Source organism: Schistocerca serialis, chromosome 6, assembly GCF_023864345.2.
Source record: "Schistocerca serialis cubense isolate TAMUIC-IGC-003099 chromosome 6, iqSchSeri2.2, whole genome shotgun sequence".
In the NCBI taxonomy this organism is placed as follows: domain Eukaryota; kingdom Metazoa; phylum Arthropoda; class Insecta; order Orthoptera; family Acrididae; genus Schistocerca; species Schistocerca serialis.
The window spans coordinates 426,804,170-426,828,590 of NC_064643.1; the positions used below are offsets into that span (position 1 = coordinate 426,804,170).

At 38.9% G+C, this 24,421-nt stretch overlaps 1 long non-coding RNA gene across 5 annotated transcripts in view; it reads right to left on the minus strand.

The window, feature by feature from the left end:
• LOC126483696 (uncharacterized) overlaps nucleotides 1-22,945 on the minus strand; it is a 114,365-nt gene extending 91,420 nt beyond the window's left edge. For 2 of the 5 annotated variants that reach the window (XR_007587759.1, XR_007587762.1), the window contains exons 1-4: nucleotides 22,854-22,945; nucleotides 16,053-16,191; nucleotides 11,723-11,919; nucleotides 4,094-4,234 (exon numbers count right to left, since the gene is read on the minus strand). This is a non-coding gene — a long non-coding RNA (uncharacterized LOC126483696). Of the gene's footprint in view, nucleotides 1-4,069; nucleotides 4,235-11,722; nucleotides 11,920-13,860; nucleotides 13,997-15,337; nucleotides 15,450-16,052; nucleotides 16,192-22,853 lie in introns of all 5 variants that reach the window. The other 3 variants (XR_007587763.1, XR_007587761.1, XR_007587760.1) reach the window with 3 other exon arrangements.
• Between the last annotated feature and the right edge of the window lie 1,476 nt (nucleotides 22,946-24,421).

Genomic DNA, 24,421 nt, shown 5'->3' on the forward strand with positions numbered 1-24,421 from the left:
AAATGAAGCAGAGCTAGGAACAGATATTTAATATTAGTTTTGGTAACAGATAAGTAATAAAGTAGCATGACAAAGGAACATTCATTTTTGGGCTTCCTGTTTCTAAAGGCAGATGACAATAAATTTGAAAAGGTAATTTATCGACATCATGAGGAAAAGACATCTGTAGATAAAATAGTGCTTTGAATGAAATTCGTATTTGAAGTTTTTTTTCGATTTTATAGTCTGATTAGAGATTTACTTAGCTGCATGTTGAGATTATTGTCCTGTTTTTAGGATGTTGTTAGTTAGTTACAGTTTGCCACATTTTTTCATTGATGTAGGGGTCCAGACTATATAATGTGATGGGTATTGTCGCTTATTCTACTATCAAAAGTTTAGTATGATTAACTTGCAACAATGAATTTCTGCATCTCATATGAAGTTAGGACACCATATTAAGCTTCAAGAGGACATACAAGACTTGTATATCATTGATGTTGCAAGCCCAAGGACCCCAGCTGTTTACAGTATCACCTCATATTTCGATTTATGTACTCCTTACTACTCCTCTTCTGTGTCTATCTCAATGTGTATCTATTAGGGCGTCTTCAAGTTGAGACTTCTGAAACGGTTATGGTCTTCGGTTAAAATGTGGAAATTCAATGAGAAATGTAAATGATTAGTTCATGAGTGTTATTGGAGTTTTTGCAGTTGTGTGAGGAATCAATAATTGGTTTATAAATCATTGTGTCATAGTGTCTCTTCCAATGGAGATTTCTATGGAGTATGATTTTTAGATTCCTCAAACTGGGGCGATATCGGATATTTGTTGCCTAGATGACTGTACAGATTCTTCTAATCTCATGTTTGTCGTGATCCATAACAGCTGACTTCCTATATCAGATTTAATCATACATGATACTAGTTACAGCATATGTTCTTGCTTTGGAAATTTATGTTATACCTTTTATACCTCACTATATTGTGTTTAATAAACTTATACTCTACATTTCCTTTGTCCAGATATTCCACTGTCTCTCTCTTAACTCTGTGGTTCATATAAAAGGTGCTCCAGTCACTTATACCGCAGTTTTTACGAGGGCTACACTACACATGTCTAGAGTATATATATATATATATATATATATATATATATATATATTCTGTAAGAACTATGCAGCAATTTACATACTGCATCACTGATTCAGTTTTCAGTTTAACGCTGGCAAAGACGACTTCCCCATGGTAAGTTATTGCTTTCTGCACACAAACTCTAAACATTCAGGTTATCTGGCAACAGACGACAAACACCTTATTACTGCACAAATTCAGCATGTTAGGCCTAATTTGAACGTACTTTTGTACAAAAAAGTGTAAGATTTGGAGTCAATATTCTAATTCAAAAGTCAGCTCTGTTACTTCCGAGCATCCAAGCAATTCGTAACATTTTGCCTACGTTTTAACGTCTTCATCTCTGAAATCTTACCCTGAGGTTAGATTGCTTTACTACTGCGCCATACTCGGTGTCTGGGGCTAGGTTCACAGCCTTGCACGAACAATGATATAATGTTTCAGAGGGAGTAATTCTTAGATACTTTTGCATTGTATTACCTAAACTTGACTATTTAATTTACACAACTGTTATTCAAGTAACCCACTTGTACATGCTAAAAGTGCATAAATGTTTAGGTAATGGATGCAATTGTGGCACTATGATAATTTCATGTTTTTTTTGTGTTGTAATAACAAGAGTTAAGTTTTTGCAACACCAAACCGTTACACATCACCCTGAAGACTTTTGAAATAATCACCATACACTTTCTACAGAAAAGTGGACCATATTGATTCTTGAACTTAACTGTGTATCAAGTTTTGCATAAAATGATAGAACCAAAAGGCGAGACTCGCATCCGAGACGAAACAAAACAATAAATATCTACACTAAAGTAAATACACAGAGGAAATATACCTACACGTGCACATTTAATGAATAACCTCAGATAACCGTGTTATTATACATACGAAAATAAAATCAATTTCTGTCCATTTTAAATAACACAATACCTACATGTTCAAGAAGCAACAGCTGTAGAGAGGTATCACTTTAATTTAACATCTGAAAAAATTCAAAAAGATGGGTAATGCGCATTCTTATTTCACCTGCGTTTAAGAGTACGCAAAACAAACACAAAAATTACGCATTTAGGAAACGTTACAAGTGAACTAAATACTATCCTTTCATAAAGACCATTGTTCGTCCCATACTTAACGAACTGGAACCAGTCCTCGAAAATTTACTCCTTACACTCCTCTTCATATCATGGACACAAAATTGGTAACCTATCTGCTGTCTCTTTAGGAGAAGTAGTAGTATTCGCTCTCGAAAAGGATGCCTCCCCACGTTGATTTTATCTTAGTCCCAGCTGGTATTTGCTATTATCTGTTGGTATTTCTCTCCAAAATACATCAATTACTTGAAAAGGATGTCAGGAGCTCTAATAGGAAGGCTTGTCGCGTCCTCTCTATTGTTTATTTAGTCTTCGATAAACTCAGGATTTCTGCACTCACCACTGTTGTTCTGTGTTCTCACTTCCCACACATGGAGATTTTCTACCTGGATCACCATCGATGGTCCTCTTACAATCGGCCACTGGGCCCCTCACCTTCAACTGCGTGTGCAGTTTTCAGTGGTTGAAAGAAACCATGATCTACGGGCTGAAGTTTAGGACTGGCGGGTTGTGCTGCGGATATCAAAGTTTCATGCTGATCAGTTTGAAAACTGCAATGTGGTGTATGATTATACAGTATCAATTGGACTGGGTAATTCTTAGTTGGTTTCCTATTTTCGGAGGAGCGCTTTAGACGAACGGATCATAGCTTGTGAAACCATTGTCTGAGGCCATCGGGAGAGATGTTCTGTGAGTATCTTTGAAGAGCTCAGGCTTCATCCTCATTCATGGAAAGATTATGGTTGGTTCTCTGAAAAAATGGAAAGGGTTTATTACTCAAACAACTGAGACTCTTTCTCCTCTTTTTGGTGACACAACCTTCACAATCAAAACATTACCATTTGGCCTTACGAAATTCGCGATTTTGTTTGGAATAAAAATTATTATATCTACTGTAGAATCTAGGATCCATGTATTCCTAGTTCGTTTTCCAAAGGTAACTGCAAGTGTTAATGTTAAATTTCCTATTCTGGTGAAAATATATGGAAATATTTCAATTAATGTCCGAGTGACTTTTGTACACCGCCCTAAAACAAAACGCAGCCCATATTAGGAATGGTCAAGCATATTTATTTTTATATTGGACGTTTAGCAGGACAGCGCCAAGAAAACATCCTTCAAGTATGCACCTTCGTCCCAAGAGCAGCTCCAAAATTTCGTTTGCTTTCTCCTTTTGCGTTCTTTGTTTGGCCTCATTGAGCAGCACGTTGTTTGAGCGCTCTTGTATGCGTTAACAATTATTCCAAGCTAAGTCAACAGACAGTAGCACAAATCACATTTGTAAAATATGGGGATGCAGCATGGTAGACTAAAGCCAACCTTTCACAATGCATTCAAGAATTTAAGACTGTTGCTCATGTATTCTGTGAATAAGTTTTACAATAGAGTAGGAGAATTATATGAAAGCAAAGTCAACACACTGCAGCACACATCAATTTTCCAAAAGTTGGGATGCAGTATGGTAGACTGTAAGGCAACCTTTCTGAATGCATTCAAAAATTAAAGACTGTTGCTTGTGTAATCTGCAAACAAGTTTTACAATAGAATACTATAATTATATAAAAAATTCTCGATAGTGATTCTTAGTTATTTTTAATTCGTGAATACGGAATTTGTTCACACAAAACCTAGGATGTGTTTCTACTACCACTCTGAACACAACTACAGAAATGCAAAACTAATCCCTTTGGCCAACAGTCAGGAACATAGACTGCACTCTTTTTGGGAATGCGCACATGAGTACACTTACCCTAAGTTTGTGACTTACAGATTTTCTTCTGTTTATGACCTAGTGTCGATTAATTCACTACATGACACTGTTAAAACTTAAAGTTGTAGAAAGAATTATGTATACCTACCTCCTCATATTGAGTAAAACGTACCATGGTGGCTAAGAGATGGAAGACGGAGCTGACTCAGGACACATTACTGGGAGACTATTTCGTACACCAGTCAGATGCACTCTTTTTAGCCAGTATTCTGTTCTCGTCCATGCAAAGCGTTGGTTGTTTCTTCATTTCCGCCTCAGAAATAAGACACGATAATTATCAAACGAAAAACCATTCATAAGTCACATATTTCGCTCTCATTTTAAGTGCAATGAAACTAAATAGCGCTATGATGCATATTAAAACGTTAGGAACGATGTTTTATGACCGCAAGGTAATATTTGAAGTATTATTCATTCTGATTTAAAATCTGGTTTTGGATTTTCTGTACCAAGACAGATATTTATTCCAATCACATCTGACATTTTAGGTGAAATCAAACTGTTTCTCTAACAGGCATTTCTTTAACTTTAACTGAAAATAAATTATTTATTTTTTAATCTTGTACAGAATCATGTTAAACACTGCTTTAGACAGTGGTATATGTTCACTTAAAAACACTGGTAATGGTTACAAAAGAACAATTTAATTTTCCTTTGCTGGTTTCGCTGTACCAAGTTCATTCATAAATGGGACGAAACTTATCTTCTTGATTGTGTCCCTCTACTAGTGCCACGTGTCTTTATCAGTGACCCAGTAGAATGTTCTCCTTGTTCCTTCCTAACATCAAAGTTTGCAGGGAAACAATCAGTATGTCGGTGTAGAAAAAGAAGCTTCACAGCCATGTAACAGTCTAATTTCATTATATTGACTGGCTTGTTCTAACCATGTTTTTATAATTTGGATGTTTGTAGTTGCCCACGTAATTGACCATTACTGCTTAACAGAAACCCAAGCTTTCTTCCCACTGGATTCATTGTACTTTCAAACAAATTATCCTTCAATTACTTTCGAATCTGCTCTGCGTGCCACCACTCTCCTCCCCCACCCCCCACCCCCTCAACGATCCATCCTTTCACTTTATCAAAAGATACTTTTGGAAATAGTGTTACAAAGTGCAGGAAACAATTACCATATTTGGAAGTACTTTGGTAAACTGTTTCATTAATCCCAGCTTGATGTGAAGAGGAGTTAACAATATCACATTTCGTAAGCCCAGTTGGAGAGTTTTCCTTTTGGGCCAGTTGGTTACCTTCCAATGCTTGTATTTAGCTCTCCTATTCCACTCACACTTAATGAAACATGGCTATTACTGAGCAGCCGTATTGTTGACCATGTAGCTTGTCAAAATACTTTGAAATCCCTACATACTGTCTAAAAATGTTATTTAGCACATGTTTGAAGTTTTCATACATCTTCTTACGGTGTATCAAATAGTCAACAGGTACTAAGCCAAACAAATTTCTGTTATGGATAAGTACTTGTATCCTCGGAGCCTATCGTGGCGTAATGATTGCATAAAATCTTCTCGACTTTGAAGCCGCGTCAACTGCAATAACATTCTATGGAAGAGAACATTTTTTAGGCTACGTTTTCACGAGTCTATAGCCAACCTCTTCTGACTTGGGTTGTAAGTGACGTCAAAGAGTTTCAGTAAACCCTCAATATCGCAGCAGAAACCATACGGCCTTCTTTTCTTAAAGAATTACGTAAGTTCCTTTTTTCTGTTCCGGTACCAAGAAAATGAAAATGATATTCCGGGTAGTAGAAGATGGCTTGCTTTCACCCCTAACCCAGGCAAATTGGTGGCTTCTTTTGTCAGATTAAATTCAAGATTGAACACTTTAGATAGTTTTGCTGCGATAATTCTGATGTAGAATCTTATAATCGTCACAGTCATTGCTAAGCTGTTCTCCGTTATAAATCTTGAAAAGTGATATGTGGAATTAGATCAGAGAAAGATTTGTTTCTTTCTTCATTAAGTGTAGCAGGTCGTAAGGCTGAAGAAACGTTCGAATATTTTATATTCTTTATATTTATTTCCTTTTTACCTTTAATGTTAACCATACGAAAATAATAACTATATACAAGATTTTGCGGCTTTCTCCGAACCAGGGTAACCGAAAAAGTCGTTGGTTTCCTCTTGTCATTTCTTCACAGTCAGAGTCCTTCGACAGACGCTGTACGTCTTAACCTGCGCAGTGTCCAGCTTTTGATTTGGTCACTAAGTCTTACACCAAAGTATTATTAGTACACATTTTACACGAATCTGGTAGTGGCTTGTCTTTTCTTAGCAATTTCGTAGCTACTATATGCACGACAAAATACAGTTGGGCTATTCAAATACTTGTGCGAACTCAATTCTAACATACTGCAAAACGAAATTTAACAGCAAAAATTTAACCTCACACAAATACATCATGTCAAAAATGAACCAAAACTTCCTGCATAACAACGAGATTGGGGTGAGAAGTGTGACCTCCAATTTAATCTAACTACAATGAAAGTCCTTACCTATAGTAAAATTTTTCTATATGGAACTTAGGTTTAAATGTAAAGTGGGTTTATTTGACTTGAGAAGAGAACTTTATCTGATAGAAAGAAAATAGTGACAGATTTGAAATCAGCATAAATCGAATTTCAGGAACAGCGAAAATTATGCAAACATTAAATTTCTTGTTGCATAGTGTAACTGCCAAATTTAGCATGGTTAACTTTCCATCATTTGCAAAAAAAGGTTAACACCAGTAATAAAATTAAATTTTTGACTTTTTAATTATTGTTTTATTATATTTATTATCATTACTAGCGTTACACTGTTCAGAAATAAATGTCACTCTCAAAATATCTTACCTTGCAGATAAGACACATTCTGTCCTGTCATGATAGATTACCCTAGCAACTGTGGACAAAAATGGCTTACACTTTTATTTCTAGCCGGCCAGGGTGGCCGAGCGGTTCTAGGCGCTACAGTCTGGAACCGCTCGACCGCTACGGTCGCAGATTCGAATCCTGTCTCGGGTATGGATGTGTGTGATGTCCTTAGGTTAGTTAGGTTTAAGTAGTTCTAGGGGTCTGATGACCTCAGAAGTTAAGTCCCATAGTGCTCAGATCCATTTGAACCATTTTGTTTCTATGTTTTACTTTACTCTAATTCGTGATAACTGTCAGCTACGAGATTCATTTGTTTTACTACAGACTATTCTTTAGCGTCCGGTGATAAAATTGGTGGCTGCAGTGATCTGGAGATACCGGTGCCCATGGTCCTGCGGAGCGAACGTAGTACACGCCGTAGCGAACCTAATGCAGGGTCAGTCCCAAAGAGAGCTAGATGTATGCAAGGAGAGGGCCAATGAAATCTCCAGCACAACTGTAAAGCAGGATTCTGCCAGTTCTTGCCTGTTCGTTGCCTCTCGCCAAGCTGCGACAGTACGGAGATGAAATAAAATGTTTATGTTGGGCTATAAATAACAGTCTGTTGGATTCTTTCCCCGCGCAGGTTTGTGACTGTAATGATGCAATAAAATTGCTTCTGATGCTGTTAACCAGGAAGACAATTCAACCACCATGTGCCACTGTGATACCATGATGACTGTTCATTCTTTGGGTTAAGTTACAACCAAAGCTTAAGTATTGATAAAGGTAATTCCAGTGGCAGCGATGGGAGAAGCTCTGTTGTCTAAACTGGCACTTTGGTAAATTGATTGTCACGGTATACTGATAACAGTTAAATGAATGTAAACAGAAGAAATTTCGAGAAATTGAACGCCATGAGGTCTGTAACCTAAGAAACGTATGAAAACATATTTACTGCAACAGTTTCTCCATTCCATCGACTTACATGTCCGTCGAACTACAGCAGTGACTTTGCGATAAATGTTAACCGATCTACGTTTCGAGAATGTAACAGATCTGTGTCATCTATATGAAAGATCAGAAACGCTGTACACCTTTTTCTTCAGCACATCATCTTTGTAGCTATATTTATATAATATCATTGACTGTCTTGTTGTTATAGTTGTTATGTAAATAAATATTCAGTTAAGTGATGACTTGTACTTCTTTGTTTTCTGAACTCGGCGGTGACATTTTCTGGTGCCGAAAAACGGGAACTGGGAACTCGCGGGCTGTTATTGGACGATACAATCCCCCCTTCTTGTCACTGACGGAAGACGGAGGTGCTACAACATTGAAAAGGTATGATGCAACTGCGCGCTGTAGATTAGGACTGACACTGCCCACTGCACTTGCGGTTGAGGGGAAAATAATCACGATCTTCTGAACCTGCTGTTGCCGTTATTTAAGCTTTAGCAAGTGCATTATCCAGCCGAAAAAGTCATATCGTTGTGCGTGTTTAATGTAAAATTTGTCGTCAATTTTCGCACACGGTAGCCTCTGGCATCCCTCGACATATCAATTTGCTTCACGTAGTCAATCTTTGCTAAGGTCAAACAGTTGAAATGTTTTGACAGCGCGCATAGCGTATTGTTTGGAAGCTAAGAACAAGTATACCTCTTTAAGGGTTTCAAGGTTTTAGAAGATTACTATCTCGTCCCAGAAGTCGCGTCACGCGTCTAGTATCCGTGGTTGTGGAGTTGTCAGATGAAACACCAGTACATTACATTAAATACCGCAGGGAAAGCTAGGAAGAAAAGTTATCATTTCTCTCAAAGCTTGACGAAGCTGTACACAATTATCTCTCGGACGAGGAGTGCAACACCGACGAGTATCTCGTCAAGGCGAAAGACATTCATATCGCTGCGTCAGTTAATCTGCCGTCTCCTAAACTCGAACCATTCTCTTGAGAAATTAAGACATGGCCCATATTTGGGGAACAATTTGAAAGCTGTGTCGATAGAATACTTCCATGGCTACTGGTAATAAACACGTATTCCTAAGATAAAATCTCGTGAGTGAGCCAAAACAGGTGGCCAATGGCATACCAGTGACTGCTTCTGCAACCGCAAAGCCAGGTCGAAATAGACTACTTAGACTTCAGATAACTGCGACCCATTCCAGTTGAATCTTCTGAAATTCATAATGTGGCATTCATAGATTGCAATAAAGACAGCCAAACTCTGAAATCCTGGGGTGAGTATATAAATGCGTATGTCAAAGTTTCCTCCCAAAAGCCTTACGCACTTTTCTCGCAGACGTTTACCAACATTGGATAATCCGCGTGAACAGGAAGAAACTGTCGGAAGGAGATGTACTATGCTGAAAGGAATATTTAGGGGAAGAATTCAACTGTGCACTCACTGCTCATAATAAATACCTAAGGACACGCCATTCACTAACACATTTGTTCATTAAGGCACATTAACTCATGCCGCAGCCACTCTCAGCGTTAACTCCAATCAAGGTCATTCGTAACACAAGACCACACGTATCGTGAAGACTCTGCAGTTTTAGCCAACATAGCGTAGTTGGCCACAAGACTGTAAGAATTAAAGAACGTACCAGAGCACCTGACGATCCTAAGCTGGAGAATTCGCTGTTATCTTTGTCTCAGTCAAGACCACACTATAGCGACGGTTCGAAGAAAGGAATGACCGCCTACTCTTATTCCAAAGAGCCGTTGCTGACAAATTTGTGATGAGTCAAACCAACCAAAGCCATCCCGCAAACAACATCTACATCTACATCTACATGATTATTCTGCAATTCACATTTAAGTGCTTGGCAGAAGGTTCATCGAAACGCAATCATACTATCGCTCTACTATTCCACTCCCGAACAGCACGCGGGAAAAACGAACACCTAAATCTTTCTGTTCGAGCTCTGATTTCTCTTATTTTATTTTGATGATCATTCCTACCTATGTAGGTTGGGCTCAACAAAATATTTTCGCATTCGGAAGAGAAAGTTGGTGACTGAAATTTCGTAAATAGATCACGCCGCGACGAAAAATGTCTTTGCTTTAATGACTTCCATCCCAACTCGCGTATCATATCTGGCACACTCTCTCCCCTATTACGTGATAATACAACACGAGCTCCCTTTTTTGCATCCTTTCGATGTCCTCCGTCAATCCCACCTGGTAAGGATCCCACACCGCGCAGCAATATTCTAACAGGGGACGAACGAGTTAAGTGTAACCTGTCTCTTTCGTGGACTTGTTGCATCTTCTAAGTGTCCTGCCAATGAAACGCAACCTTTGGCTCGCCTTCCCCACAATATTATCTATGTGGTCCTTCCAACTGCGTAAATTTAACACCCAGGTACTTAGTTGAATTGGCAGCATTGAGAATTGTACTATTTATCGAGTAATCGAATTCCAACGGATTTCTTTTGGAACTCATATGGATCACCCCACACTTTTCGTTATTTAGCATCAACCTGCCACCTGCCATACCTTACAGCAATCTTTTCTAAATCGCTTTGCAACTGATACTGGTCTTCGGATGACCTTACTAGACGGTAAATTCCAGCATCATCTGCGAACAACCTAAGAGAACTGCTCAGATTGTCACCCAAGTCATTTATATAGATCAGGAACAGCAGAGGTCCCAGGACGCTTCCCTGGGGAACTCCTGATATCACTTAAATTTTACCCGATGATTTGCCGTCTATTACTACGAACTGCGACCTTCCTGACAGGAAATCACGAACCCAGTCGCACAACTGCGGCGATACCCCATAGCGCGCAGCTTGATTAGAAGTCGCTTTTGAGGAACGGTTCAAAAGCTTTCTGGAAATCCAGAAACACGGAATCAACCTGAGATCCCCTGTCGATAGCGGCCATTACTTCGTGCGAATAAAGTGCTAGCTGCGTTGCACAAGAACGATGTTTTCTGAAACCATGGTGATTACGTATCAATAGATCGTTCCCTTCGAGGTGATTCATAATGTTTTAATACAGTATATGCTCCAAAACCCTACTGCAAACCGACGTCAATAATATAGGTCTGTAGTTCAATGGATTACTCCTACTACCCGTCTTAAACACTGGTGCGACCTGCGCAATTTTTCAATCTGTAGGTACAGATCTATCGGTGAGCGAGCGGTTGTATATGATTGCTAAGTAGGGAGCTATTGTATCAGCGTAATCTGAAAGGAACCTAATCGGTATACAATCTGGACCTGAAGATTTGCCCGTATCAAGCGATTTGTCTCAAAGTCCCCGTTAATGGATCAGTGGGTAGAGTAGTCACGGGACGCTTAAGTTTCAAGCATCACATGGGATTCGTTTTTGTGATACGTCTCACAGGAGAAAGCCAAATCCCGTGTTTTATTTTGTTTTCCAGGTAGCCATTATACATTCATTTGCCGAAACCTGACTGTCAATCTAAGCCTGTAGTTTACCGATGTTCAGCCTTTGTCACTAGATGCATTCGAACCTTCTTTGACTTTCATGCCTTGCAGATTTGTGCTTTCTATCTAAGCAGCGCTTTGAAAGATGGTTCATGTTACGCTCCATGCGTTCGAGACATTATATAGCTTCACGAAACATCCGACTGTGCCAAAAGATGTCAAGATAAAACAACATTTCATACATAAAATATCGGTAGCATGAAAGGATCTGCATAAAGCCCTTCTCATATCACAATTCAGTTTGATTAATATCCATGACGATCAGTTGCATGGAAGGATAACTGATTATAGTGATCTTATTTGTACAGATTACATCCAGTAGTAAAGTTGAAATATGCAAATAGTGCAGCAGACAATATATGTCATAACGTATGATGTAGGATCTCCAAAAGTAATAAAGTGAAATGTTTATGTAGAGATATAACTTACCATGTGAATTGGTTACCTAAGAGCAAGAAGTTGAATCCATATGCAGGTAAAGCCAGATTAAATTAAATTTCACGTAGTTATGCATCAAACATTTAGATCCTCCTGGCAACAAGGCAGCGGAAACGCCTTGTCTCACTGAGGTGGGATTCTGATAATAATTAACAGCAAAAGAGCTCGTAGCTGAAGACATGTTGAATCTAAGAAAAGGAAGGTAAGAGATTAAGATTCTCCAGGCTTAGCTTAAAATCCATCTAGTACTTTTACTGTTTTAAAAAGCATTACATTGGGAAAATTGTACCAAATTCTTAAATCTACGAAGAATTTGAAAATTCAGTTTTGTCCTTATAACCAGTTTTCTGCGTTTATTAATGTTTTTACCTAAACTTTGGTTTTACTGATTTTTAGTACATAAACTTTTCAAGTTATGCTGCTGTTAACAAGATACTTACAAGAAACAGCTTTCAATATCTCTACTGAAATAACAATTTATGAAACTAAGACTCTAATTTTTGTAGGTAATAGGCAGAGTCTCTACTATTGCTCTTCAACTATTTGCTGAAATAATTTGTTACTTATATGTTTGCAGTATATAGAGTAAGTCATTGCATTTTATCAGTAGGATATTATACAAAACAAGATCAACAGGAAGACTGAGGCGTGTTCAAATATAATGTGGGAATCAAATTGAAAGAAGGAGGGATAACCGAAATCGGAAGAAATTTCAAGTGCCTGCAATGAAGAAATGTCTAATTACGTTAAAATTACCATCATAATGTAATTAAAGAAACAGGTCACATTTTACTTTGAAAAATTTCAAGGCAATTTTGTGGAAAATTGCAACCAGTAATCTGTTTGCAGTAAGTTATCAATCATGGTGAACGCAACATGCAAGGAACATGGCTTAAAAATGTAGGACAAAGGAAACTGCAATAGTAATTTCCAAAACTATATTCTGAGAAGCTCTGTAAACAGAGAAGATTTACTTCCGTAACGTTTCTCTGCAGTTTCCTAATGTTTCGATTTGCATTACCAAGCAATACATGTGAATTATATACTGTAATAATTTGTAATTCACAGTGTCCTTCCTGTCATTAAAATTCAGTAGTTACTGAATGGGCTTGTTTGACAGTCATAATGATAGCCAAAATCATACTGAAAACAGATTTGATTTTTCCATACATAAAACTATAATATGAAAATGTAGCATAGACGTCTCACCACATTATGAGAAATAATTTTATCAAGTCGCTTTTTCCGTGACCTATATCAGTGGTTTTTGTACCTTGTAAGTTCAACATACTGATATAACGAACTGTTACAAGCACAATGTGACCCATGCAAACTGTCCTCAAGTGCGAAATAGGGAAATTTTTTGAAAATACAAAATTCATGAATGACATGCAAATAATAAACAAAGGACTGTAATCCTCCACCACTGTGGACTCTAAAGTTAACGCTACACATAGTATAGTAGTAGCATCAATCCACTAGTGTGAGCAGTCACCTTACTTCATGCATGGACCTGTAGCATATCGGCTGTATTTGGTTAGAAAATATGACAGAGTGGATGTGAGTTGCAACAGAACCTGCCACAGGTAGGTGAGAGTGTGAATGCACATAGTCTTCATTGTGTAAGTACTCAGCCCTTTGTATATTAAATGATTTTCATCTCAATACCACGAAGAAGTCATGACACCTGGAATGACATCCCGTAACGCAGTATGGGGTCCACTGTTCGATCAAGCGACAGGGCCGCCTGCCCTGAGTCACAAAGGAGCCGCCTCCTTGCTGAAGGAAGTTCATAGCCCTCGTCAGCTGTGGCACCACACTGCCATCACAGCTGTAGCCGGAGACATCACTGACAGTGGCATTCAGTGTCAAATGACCCTTGGATTGTCACCTGCAGAGAGTGAAATGAGATGTCAGTACTACAGAAGATTTATTCAATTCATTTCTTTATTCTGGCCCTCAGCAATAATATATCAGGAACATGTTGGTGAAGGCATCCAGTTGCCTCTCGTTGAAGACAATAGATATCTGACACTGCTGATGCATGGCAGCACTTAAATGCCGCTTCAGTGATGTTTCCAGATGTGACTGTGATGGCAGCACTGTGACGCAGCTGATGATGGACCTACCTCCAGTGAGCTGGCGGCCCTCTGCTCCTATGGTGGCTCTCTTATGACATATTCCTGTCCCCTGGATGAGTAGTCGATCCCGTACTGCATTCTGGGATGTCGCTCCACATGTCACAGGCCCTTGATGTAGGCTTTGCTACGGAGAGGGGAATATATTAGTACATGAACGGCTGCGTACTTATAACCTCCAGACTATGTTCGTACAGAGCTTAAGGCACGTACTCTAAACACTTCCATGGTAGCAAGTGAGGAAAGGCTTCGGTCCTTCCGCTAGTGTGTTGCAGTGTCAGCTGTTGCTATACCGCGCCCAGCTGGCTCCGCTTCACCACGTCAATTAACCATGTCCTACACTGCAATGCATTGCACTCTCACCTAATTATGGCTAGCTCTGTTGCAACTCATTTCTGCTCTGACTAATTTTAAACTAAGTAAATCTGTTGTGTACATTAAATTCAATACTGAGACTTTAAGGTGTGCCTGTTTCCCGATCAATTCTGATCCACTTTAATTCACTTAAACACAAATATTTTTTAAATATCTGCAACTCTGGAACATCTATCGGCTGGAATGTTGCCTCCTTGAGAAAGATATAGAATATCTGTGGTGACGTGACTGAAAAATTCCAAATAACGCAGCTGCCTAGGTATTGGTTCTCTGGGTGCTGTTTAAAGACAGACGCTAACGGCTTGAGATCTGTCAATATTTAGAATTCCCTGTCTTCCTGGAGACGTCGACAATCTGTGACCACCGAATATGTTAGCAACACATTAAAAAAGTCTTCATAATTTACTATATCAGTTACAGCCACAGTCTAACAAGGGATGCTTCCCATTCCGAACATTAGGCAAACAGCAGTTGTACATACAGTACCTTATCTAGAATTACGGACCTACTCTGCATGCACAGTGAGTGAACTTTTAACAGGTCCTTAGATATATCAGAAGCCCCTCAGATGGATGAGTTGTTCCACATATGGAAAGGAACATTTAATCATTTCATACTGATAGGTTTATCCATGATGTAATGTGCACATGTCATTTATTACGAATAACTACTCTAAATAATTACATCCTTGCCATAATGTGGGTTATACCTAATGCTACCACAGTTTTAGAGGATGGATTTCCTATGGCTAAGGATTGAGGATTAATCCTCCTGCACTTTCTATCACTATACTGAAGAACACTATGACACAATCTGAATTTTATTTACTGCATGATGTGTCCACCTCCATGAAGTGAGGGAGAATAACTGCTTGGATTGATGTCCACAATTTATATGGAAAATCCTAATACATTTTCGGAATTTCTTGGTTTTAAACCACAGAGCTGTACAGCAAACCTATATTTTATAGTAAGTCCAATCATGTACAAAAATACACAGACATACACACACACACACTATATATATATATATATATATATATATATATATATATATATATATACTGAATAATCTGATGTAACACTGTATTTACCCAAAGACTGACAGTTCATGTGCTTCATTCTCCATTTATACTTTCAGATGAGAAATTTCGTACGTGTGGTGTCACAGAATCTCTAGTTATATTCTCGTCTACGACAAAATTCCTATAAAGATGACATTTCTGATAAAAAACATATACAAGAACAGGAAAGAATAATACTCATGAACTAAGTAATTCAGCTAAGGCAACGTCAATTTATGTCTGCCATCAAATATATAATACTGCATAATTACTCACTATAAAAATATTTCAACTTTTGCCGTGACTGTGCTGACGCATTTCTATAATCACGAATCAACATTCGTTATTAAATAATTACTCATCTGAAAATTTCTACTAAGACGTAATACATTTAAATTACGCTGTTGTCATTCCTCACTGTATTGGAACAGCGGTATTTGCGAAATGTAGTAAATAAACCCACACCAATAAAGAAAATAGATCATAATCTTATTTACCATTTAATTAGCTCAAAAAATCATCTCAGTATCTTCTACTCATTGTGGAATCGAAACAATGACAGATTTATTATCTTAGTCTGTTATATGAATTCATGTACATTTGTGTATGCAACAGGTTTTCAAAAACTCTCACTGTTCACATCTTACAATCGTCTAAGTGCACTTTGATATGCAGTGTACAGTTATTGAAAAGTTATAATTGATATGACAAGGAACAGGCATTCTTAAACATTAATAATACTTACATAAGTGCTTCCTAACGATTAATATGGTGACAAAGATTTTCTAGCATTTTGCACATTAACCTTCAGAAATTCCATATTGCTGTAGCATGCTAAACTCGTTTAGTCTGGATTCGCTGGTGCTTCAGAAATAATTTCGTTCCTGCAAAATGATTGTAATTTTAATTAATTTGAAGATAATTTCTAATATTACTGTCTTCTCTATTTTTAGGGTTATTGCTATTAGGCAAAAAGAAAGCAGTACCGTAGAGTGAAATGAAATTCAGTATGAAATGTCTGTCCTCGTCTTCGATAGTTACATCTGTATAAACTAATAGCCAACGAGTCTCTCTTTCACATTTATCACACACTGCGTAATTTTAATTTTCGGAGGCTAAAACTGTCACTTCTTCTGGAAGGCTATTCAATTTGTGCCTTTTTGTCATATTATATGTGAACAGCTTCAACTTACAGTAGTGTTTTTTATAAGAAGTTACTACACTCCGCTCATTATTGCCTAATAGAAAACATTAGGAGCAAAATAAATTTGGCATACAACTGCACAACAGATTGAGATTGAAACGTCAAGAAAAGAAAAATTGCTTCAGTAATGGAAACTCGATACCTTATTTAAATGCTGAATCAGTCCTACTATAAACTGTCTTTTATAAGCAAGCAACTAAAATAAATTAAAACATGCAATTCATTGATAATAGAAGGTTGGTTAAAAATAAAAAGGCACATTGTATTGGTTATGCATGAGCGCTAATTTTCCTTAATTTTGGGGTTTGGGCCTGCTTTATGATAAACATTGTTTGACTCAGTTTTCCATTTGGCAGATCTGTCTCCAAAATTATGTTATTAGAAATACTATAAATTTCTCTTATTCAGTTAGACCTACTCAATATTCTCATATTCGTAATTAAGTTTTAAGTGGCATCAACGGCACAGATTACACAAACATGTTCAATTATTTCAGCACAACAACGTAACGACAGTAAAAGTAGCAGTGGTAGCAATAGAGTGTTATGAGAAATTTTAGTAATAATGAAGTAGTAAAGTAGAAATGCTATGAGAGAAAACCGTTCACATCATCACGCATAAATATCTGTAGATAAAATAATGCTCACAACACGTTTCACATGGACAACGGATTAGTGTAGGGCTGAAAAGATACATGACGTCTGAGACAAATAGATATCACAACTGTTGGTCTTCCTGGTTGTCTACTACCTACTAAGACAACGTTGTCTTTCTGGGACTATAAAGGTAAGGAATACCCATACCGTCATGCTGCCGTACTGGTGCCCATGGCGTCCAATTACAGCTTATAATTCTAAAAGTGAACTGAAACCAGGGCAAACTCATCTAGTGTCTGATTCTGAAACAACAGAATATTCGTACACTGGAAATCGATAACCATGTACCATTACCGTATTTTTAAGATCTAGGTTTCGATCCCGAAACAGTGCTAGAAATTTTTTCTAGTAGCTAATGCTTCCTTAAGAACTGTAAATGATGTACTCTTGTGATTAATACAAAGTAAGTCTGTTTTCCAGAGCTTATGGTAAACTGCATGTCCCCCTTTTCCACGCTGGCTAAACTAGTTCAAAACTCGGAAGACGGCATTGGCATAGCACCTTCATTAGGATCATGTCTAGTGCAGCACTTGAGTGTTCAGACCAGTCTTCGGGTTCATTTGATATTCCAAAATGACCTTCCCTATTTCGTCCCCATTAATCTGTCCCTTTTTGGTACTAGAGGAGTAATCAAAAGGAAAGTTTGCTCTAAAATTAAGGGTTACTAGGCTATTGCGAGATCCCCATTGTTAACAGAGCATTAAATGCGAGATAGTAAATCGAAACTGGGCGCATACCATTTGTGCAGTCTTCGTTACACCACTGAAATTAAAATTATGTTAACAAAAAGCTGTTTTGCTTTTTTACTAGTTTGTGTTTATAGGACCCTGAGCCGTGACTGGCTCGCGTCATGCCTTGTTTGTTTATCATTGGTTGCAATCCAGTGGTGTCGTATGTCTTCATTGGTTACCGCAAAAACATTGCTATCTTCTCTCCGTGAGTGGCAGCAGCAGCGTGCATCGATATTAGTACTGCTGTACCTTCTTTGGTGTGGCGGATATTTTTCTGGCTGTGGTGTGTGTGGCAGTTGGTCGGTTGGGGCAGAGCAGCAAGGAAGTCTCCGTGGCGCGTGATCAGGCTGGAGCCGCTGACGGCATGCACGCGTGGTTGGAGTTGTGAGGTGCTTCTTGCGAGGGTTACGAAGTTTGTCGGCCACTGATCCTGGACACTAAGGTTGAATGCTCACTTAACCAAGTATCAAGCCTCAATTGCCATAACATCTCTTCTTCTGATCTTGATTGTCACTTTCTGGGAGATTCCCGCGAGCAACAACGTGTGTGCATTGAAGTCGGCTAGAATTGCAGCCATCTTCCTGTGTCGTGTTTAACTTACTTTCATTCATTCCTCCATTAATAAAGTGTACCAGCGGTATCTTCTGCCTTGTGGCCGTTGACGTTTGGGTGACCTGCCCTGGTCGTTGATGTAGTTTTCGGTAGTGTATTTTCCTCGTTGTGTTGATGCGGTCCAGCAGGGCGTGTAGTTCGACAGGTGAGGTGTTATTGTTAGTTTTGGGTGTTTATTCTGACTTGGCAGGATTGGACACCAGTAACAAGAACGTTCTGCTACTGGCATCTTGTCGTTTTGCTGGTCGGGTGGAGCAGAACTGATCTTGTTGGTTGGTTCGTTGGCTAGCTTTCGGTTGGGTTGCCTTCCGATTAAGAGGTTGGTCTGGCATCCTGTGTCACCTAAATGTGCGTTAGTGTTACCTTACACGGCCGATCCTTGGAACCTCCTGAGCGCCGCTCCTTGTGTTTTACATAGTGATTTTCTTTTTAGTCATAAATACTCTGTGTGGCCTTCAACCTAGTTTTAGCTTATTAAAATTGCAAGGCTTTTCTTCTTAGGCTTAAGTCGGAAAAATGTTGTTTCGTGTTTGGTATATGACCTTCAGCCGAGTTTTCAGCCTTTGAAGTCAAAAGTTGAAAAATTTTGTCTAGGCCTTAGGCTGTAAGAAATATTTTCTAGTTTGTATGTGGCCTTCAGCCGAATTTTCCAGCTTAAATTAAAAATTGGAAATTTCTTTGTCTGGGCTTTAACCCGTGAGATTGTTTGCGCTTCGTAGGTGGCCTTCAGCAGAGTTTTATGTGAAGCATTTTAGGATAAAGCCTTTAGCCTATTTTACGAGGGGCGTTCAGAAAGTAAGCTCCGATCGGTCGCGAAATGGAAACGACTATGAAAATCCGATAAACCTTTGCACAGATGTGTTGGGTAGTGTCTCTAGTATAACCCCAGTTAGCATCACGTCGCTCTTCTCATTTCTGAGCTCGCAGAGAGTGCGTAAAGATGTCTTGAAAATAGTGTCTGCCGCCAAGTACGAGGGCCTGGTGAGAAATTTCGCCTGAAGCTATGCAGCTAACATTACATAACTGTCGTGCTGTTTCTTCTTCAAGACAATTCTCAGCCGCATTCTGCAGGGGCAATGAGGATGCTCCTGCATCGTTTTCAAATGGAAATGTGAGATTACCCACAATACAGTCCGCAATTGTCTCCCCCTGAGTTTCATCTCTGGTCACATGAACCGCTGTCTTTGAAGACAACATTTTGACACAGACAACGAGGTGTAGGCCAGCGTGGAGAATTGGCGGAAAGCACTGGCGGCTGCCTTCTATGATGAGGCTATTGAAAAGTTGGTACAACGCTATGACAAAAGTCTAAGTCAGAACGGCGACTACGTAGAGAAGTAGCTGAAAGGTGTAGCTAATTGTTACAAGTATAACATTTCTGATATTCACTGTGGTTTCAATTTGGCAATCAATCGGAGCTTACTTTCTGAACAGGCCTCGAAATTTAGAAGCTCTTCTCTTTAGGCCTTAAGCCATAAAATTCGTTTCTGCACGGTGTGTGACCTCTGCCGACTTTTTAATCTCTCTTTAATTAAAAAGTCAAAATCCTTGTCTCGCCCTTAAGTCATAAGGTTGTTAATCTTTAGTATGAGGCCTTCAGCAGAGTTTTACACGAAATTTTTCAAAGATAAGGCCTTCAGCCTTTTTCAAATTGGAAGCTCTTCATTCTAGCCCTTAAGCCATTAAATTGTTTTGCGTATATGCGGCCTTCAGCCAAGTTTTCAGCCTACTTAGATTAAAGCTTGAAATTATTTGTCTCGGCCTTTTGCCATAACACTGTTCTTGATTAATGTGAGGCATTCAGCCTAGTTCTATGGGAATAATTTAAGCTAAGCCTTTCAGCCTATTTATATTGAAGATAAAAAAAATTTTCTAAAGGAGTGAAACCTCCAGAAGAATTCCTGTACCTCTATTCCTTGTTTGGGCCTTGTGCCTTGGATTTTCGATGTGGTCTTCAGCCGATCTAAATTAAATCAAAGGAGGTCTTTCGTTAAAACGTTGAGAGTTTTTGATTCTTGCTTGTGTGATTATTTTAAGAAATAAAGTTTATATGTTGAGTGCAACTGACAGTAACTTATTTTGGCCCCTTTCCACGAATAAAACTCCATCCGCTCTGTCCTGCTAGCCCAGGGATTTCGGACCCAGTTGGCATTTTTATTGATGCTTGGCACATCCCTACACCCTAATGCTAAAGAAGACAACGTACGGTACTACCGTTCTCATACTGTTTAAGAGCCGAAACCAGGTGTTCATTGACATCGTGACCCTATGTGTCTGTTACACTAAGCCACGTAACCTCTGTCCTCTGTTTAACACGACGGAGATGTCTACAAAAGGCATATTCACGCACAAGAGCTGACTCCAACGATTCTCGAAGAGCTGTGTGTGCTTAGTGAGCGTCCTTGGGACTATTTTTTGACTGAATGTTATGATGAGTTTCGGTAACCACCCGCTCTCAGAGTGTAACCCGTGCTTGTAATACCAGTATAAATCATTACAGATAGCTGCAACAGAGAAAAACAGCTGTGGATCGTTATATTAGTATATCATTTATGTTTTGTAGAAGTGCTCAGTGTGCCCTAAGCCACAGCAGCTCAGGATGAGATGAATGACCGGTCTTAATCTACAAAGGTATGAATGGAAAATTAAATTATCTCTATAACAATAGACCTTAGGTCTCTAGATCATGGATTTAGATTCAGCCAGATTGCACCTTGTCGACGTACAGTTCGTATGAGAGTATTCATGTCATGCAACTTTTCTAAATGTATAGGCACTAAAGATGTTAAACAAAGGAATTGGTAGTCAGTTACCATGCAATTACTCAGTCTGGTAATATGGACTCATCCTATGCTGATCTGAAATAATTATTGCTAATAAAATAAATTTAATTCCTTCAGCAAAATGGACACCACCAAGGAAGGAGCTGATTTTCCGTGAAACTACAGTCGTCACCGATTCTCCAGAGTGGGCTCAGCAGTCCACAAACCGGAGGTGAAAATTCCAATTCGGAAGTAATTTCATACTATTTCGTGTCATATACTGAAGGTCATTTATTGCCATGCTGAAAGAACGAAAAATATGCGATGTGTTTTGAAAAATGGTTCCAAACTGCGAGATAGGACCTTCGTGAGGAAAAGCATAAATAAAGCCTTATGGTCTTATACATAAAACGCAATGCAATGAATGAGATATTGTCATCCTTCTCAGAAGAAGGTACGGTTCCACAAAAGGGCCGCAGTTTCTCACCGTCCATGGGGTCAAAGGATGATGTGAGCGCCTTATTATAGACGTCCAGCTTAGTTCCTCCACCTAGATATGATGCATGCCTCATGTAGAAGAGTTCTAGGACGCAAATTCATCAATTCTGCACGTTTACAATTTACATGTTTTTTATATTCTCCGGTACTGATAAGGAGAAGGGACAGGATGGTAGATGATAGTTACGATATAGGTTGCAAGTGCTACTGTGAGATGAAGAGGTTAGCACCGGCGATAGGTTTGTGGCGGGCCGCATCAAACCAGACTGATGACCAGAAAAGAAAGGAAGACTACAGTTAAGAGACCGATTTATATTGAAATTCTTATAAAGGTAGAACCAGAATAACACTGACAAACTTTTTTAGGTAGTAGTGCGAAACAAATCAAGAAAACATGTCTCGTAAACATGTGCTCCAAATGCGTATCTACGCAAGAACTTTTCTTCATTTTGGGAGGGGTTGGTAGGAAACAACAAAAGAAAAAAATATGCAGTAAACATTCTCTAAAATGCAGACCTCAATAGCCAAGAGCACTCGTTCAGCAGATGTGCTTCACAGCAGCGAAGATGAACGAACGCTCATAGTTCTTAAGGTATGCACTTTAGAGCCCACATTTACTGGTTTTTTTTTCTTGTTTTGGTCCATACAACTACGTCTGAAGGTTTGTGTGTGGTGTTCTGGTACACTCTGGAGTCCCTGCATGCAGAGACAGTGGCTGACAGAATAAGACGCAGTCTCTTTGAAAGAAACAGCGTGGACTTCGAGTGAACATCAAACCGACGCGAAGCCAAAATCAAAATTTCGAAAATTCTGATATCGACCTTTTATTCGACGCTGTATCATCAGTTTCCTCCGTCTTCCGAATTACTACTCCGTTTTCACCCTCTCTCCCCATACTGACGTAGAAAGCTGATGAAGAAGTTAATTGAGCATAACCGTAAACCATATTCCCTAGTATGCCATCTGAAGAAGCAACATGATATAAACGGCCTTAGCGTTACAACTGGGGAATTTTGAGTTAGCGAGCACCTCAAATGCGAATGCAGAGCCGTGCCTGAAATGAAGCAGTCGCTAATTACTCACTCGTTGCGCACTGTCCTCTCCGGCGCCGCAGAGGCAGCCAAGCCGGTAGCCGCCAGCTCGTTATCCACATGCTCACCGTCTGAAAGCACGCGTTTCCCTGCTGGTTACGTAAGAAAGTCACGCCCATCCATACGCGTGGCGACATCAGGCGGACGATGGTGGACCTAACTCCGGGGCAAAAGGTTCACTTCGTTTCAGCACTTACCGACAGGTGACTCCGTGGTCAACGCAGTGGGTACACCTATACTTACTTTGGTTCTCATGCTATAACATAGAAATTAAGTATAGAGCAACAAGAATAATAAATAAAGATGAGGAAAATACAATTAATGTTCTACGCATGAGCTGTTTTTGATACACATTTACATTAAAATTATTTGTAATAAATATCTACAGAACGTAACTACATCGCATTCAATCCATTACGAGGCTATTTAAAAAGTTATAATAGCGAAAAGTTACCATAACCGGCCCACATTATGTTTTAATTATAAAAATAGGAAATAGAAAAAATTAAGATTTTAATATGCATGGAATATTTATTTTGTAATGTTTGCGCCATTTGCATTTTACTGTTAAAAAAGTTATTATGTTTTTTTTGTTTTTTCAAAATCGTTGCAAATTGCCACGCTGAAAGAGAGTTGCCACAATCGGACCTCCTGAAAAAAATTAGTCGAAGTATCACTTAACAAAATTAGAAGAAGGCATTAAACCCGAGAAAACGTATTCTACTTTTAAACTACAAGAGTAATACATTTTCCAGAAGGTCAGGAGATTTTTCCATGTTTTCGCCACTGAACCCAAGAGCCTTGGTATTGCACGTTATTGTCGGCTTTCTTTCTGATACCGAAGTTCTGTGACTTATAAGAAAAAATGTAACCCAATTTTTCCCATTTGCTTGATATCACGTCTCCCCCCCCCCCTTCCACCCCCCCCCCCCCCCCCCACAACTTGTATGACCGGTGTAAAAATCTTTACGATTAAACGATTAAGTGCAAAGAAAGAAGCTTCCATAGCAAGACAACAGTAAATCAGCACTTCTTCAAGATCTAATTCAAACTGTCTTAAAATTTTACCATATTTAACAACTTCGTATACTTTACTACACATTAGACGAAATGCAGTACCTACGCACAGTGTGTACCTATACGCTCTGTGCATCTGAAAAGCTTCATAAAATTACTAGAGTACATAACGGACGGTAATATACGGATTAAGCTAGCAATTAGCTATTTTACCTATACTATGATCAATACGAAATCAGCAATTCCTTACGATTATGAAACAGCTATTTGAAACCATTACAGATATGATTTTGTAGCATTTAGATCCGGAGTGTAGACAGAACTATTAGGCAGATTGGGTTTGAGGCGGTTGATTTATTTCTTCTCTATTAAAGTGAAACACTTCAACATCCCTTCCAAGAGATCCCATATGATAATTTGTAGGAGAGGAGGGAGGATGGGAACTATGGGGGATACGAATTAATTTTAATGTTTTGGTAGACGGTTGGCGACTAGGACTTGTAAGTAGCAACAAAGATGTTCCAGTTACAACACTCTTAGAAA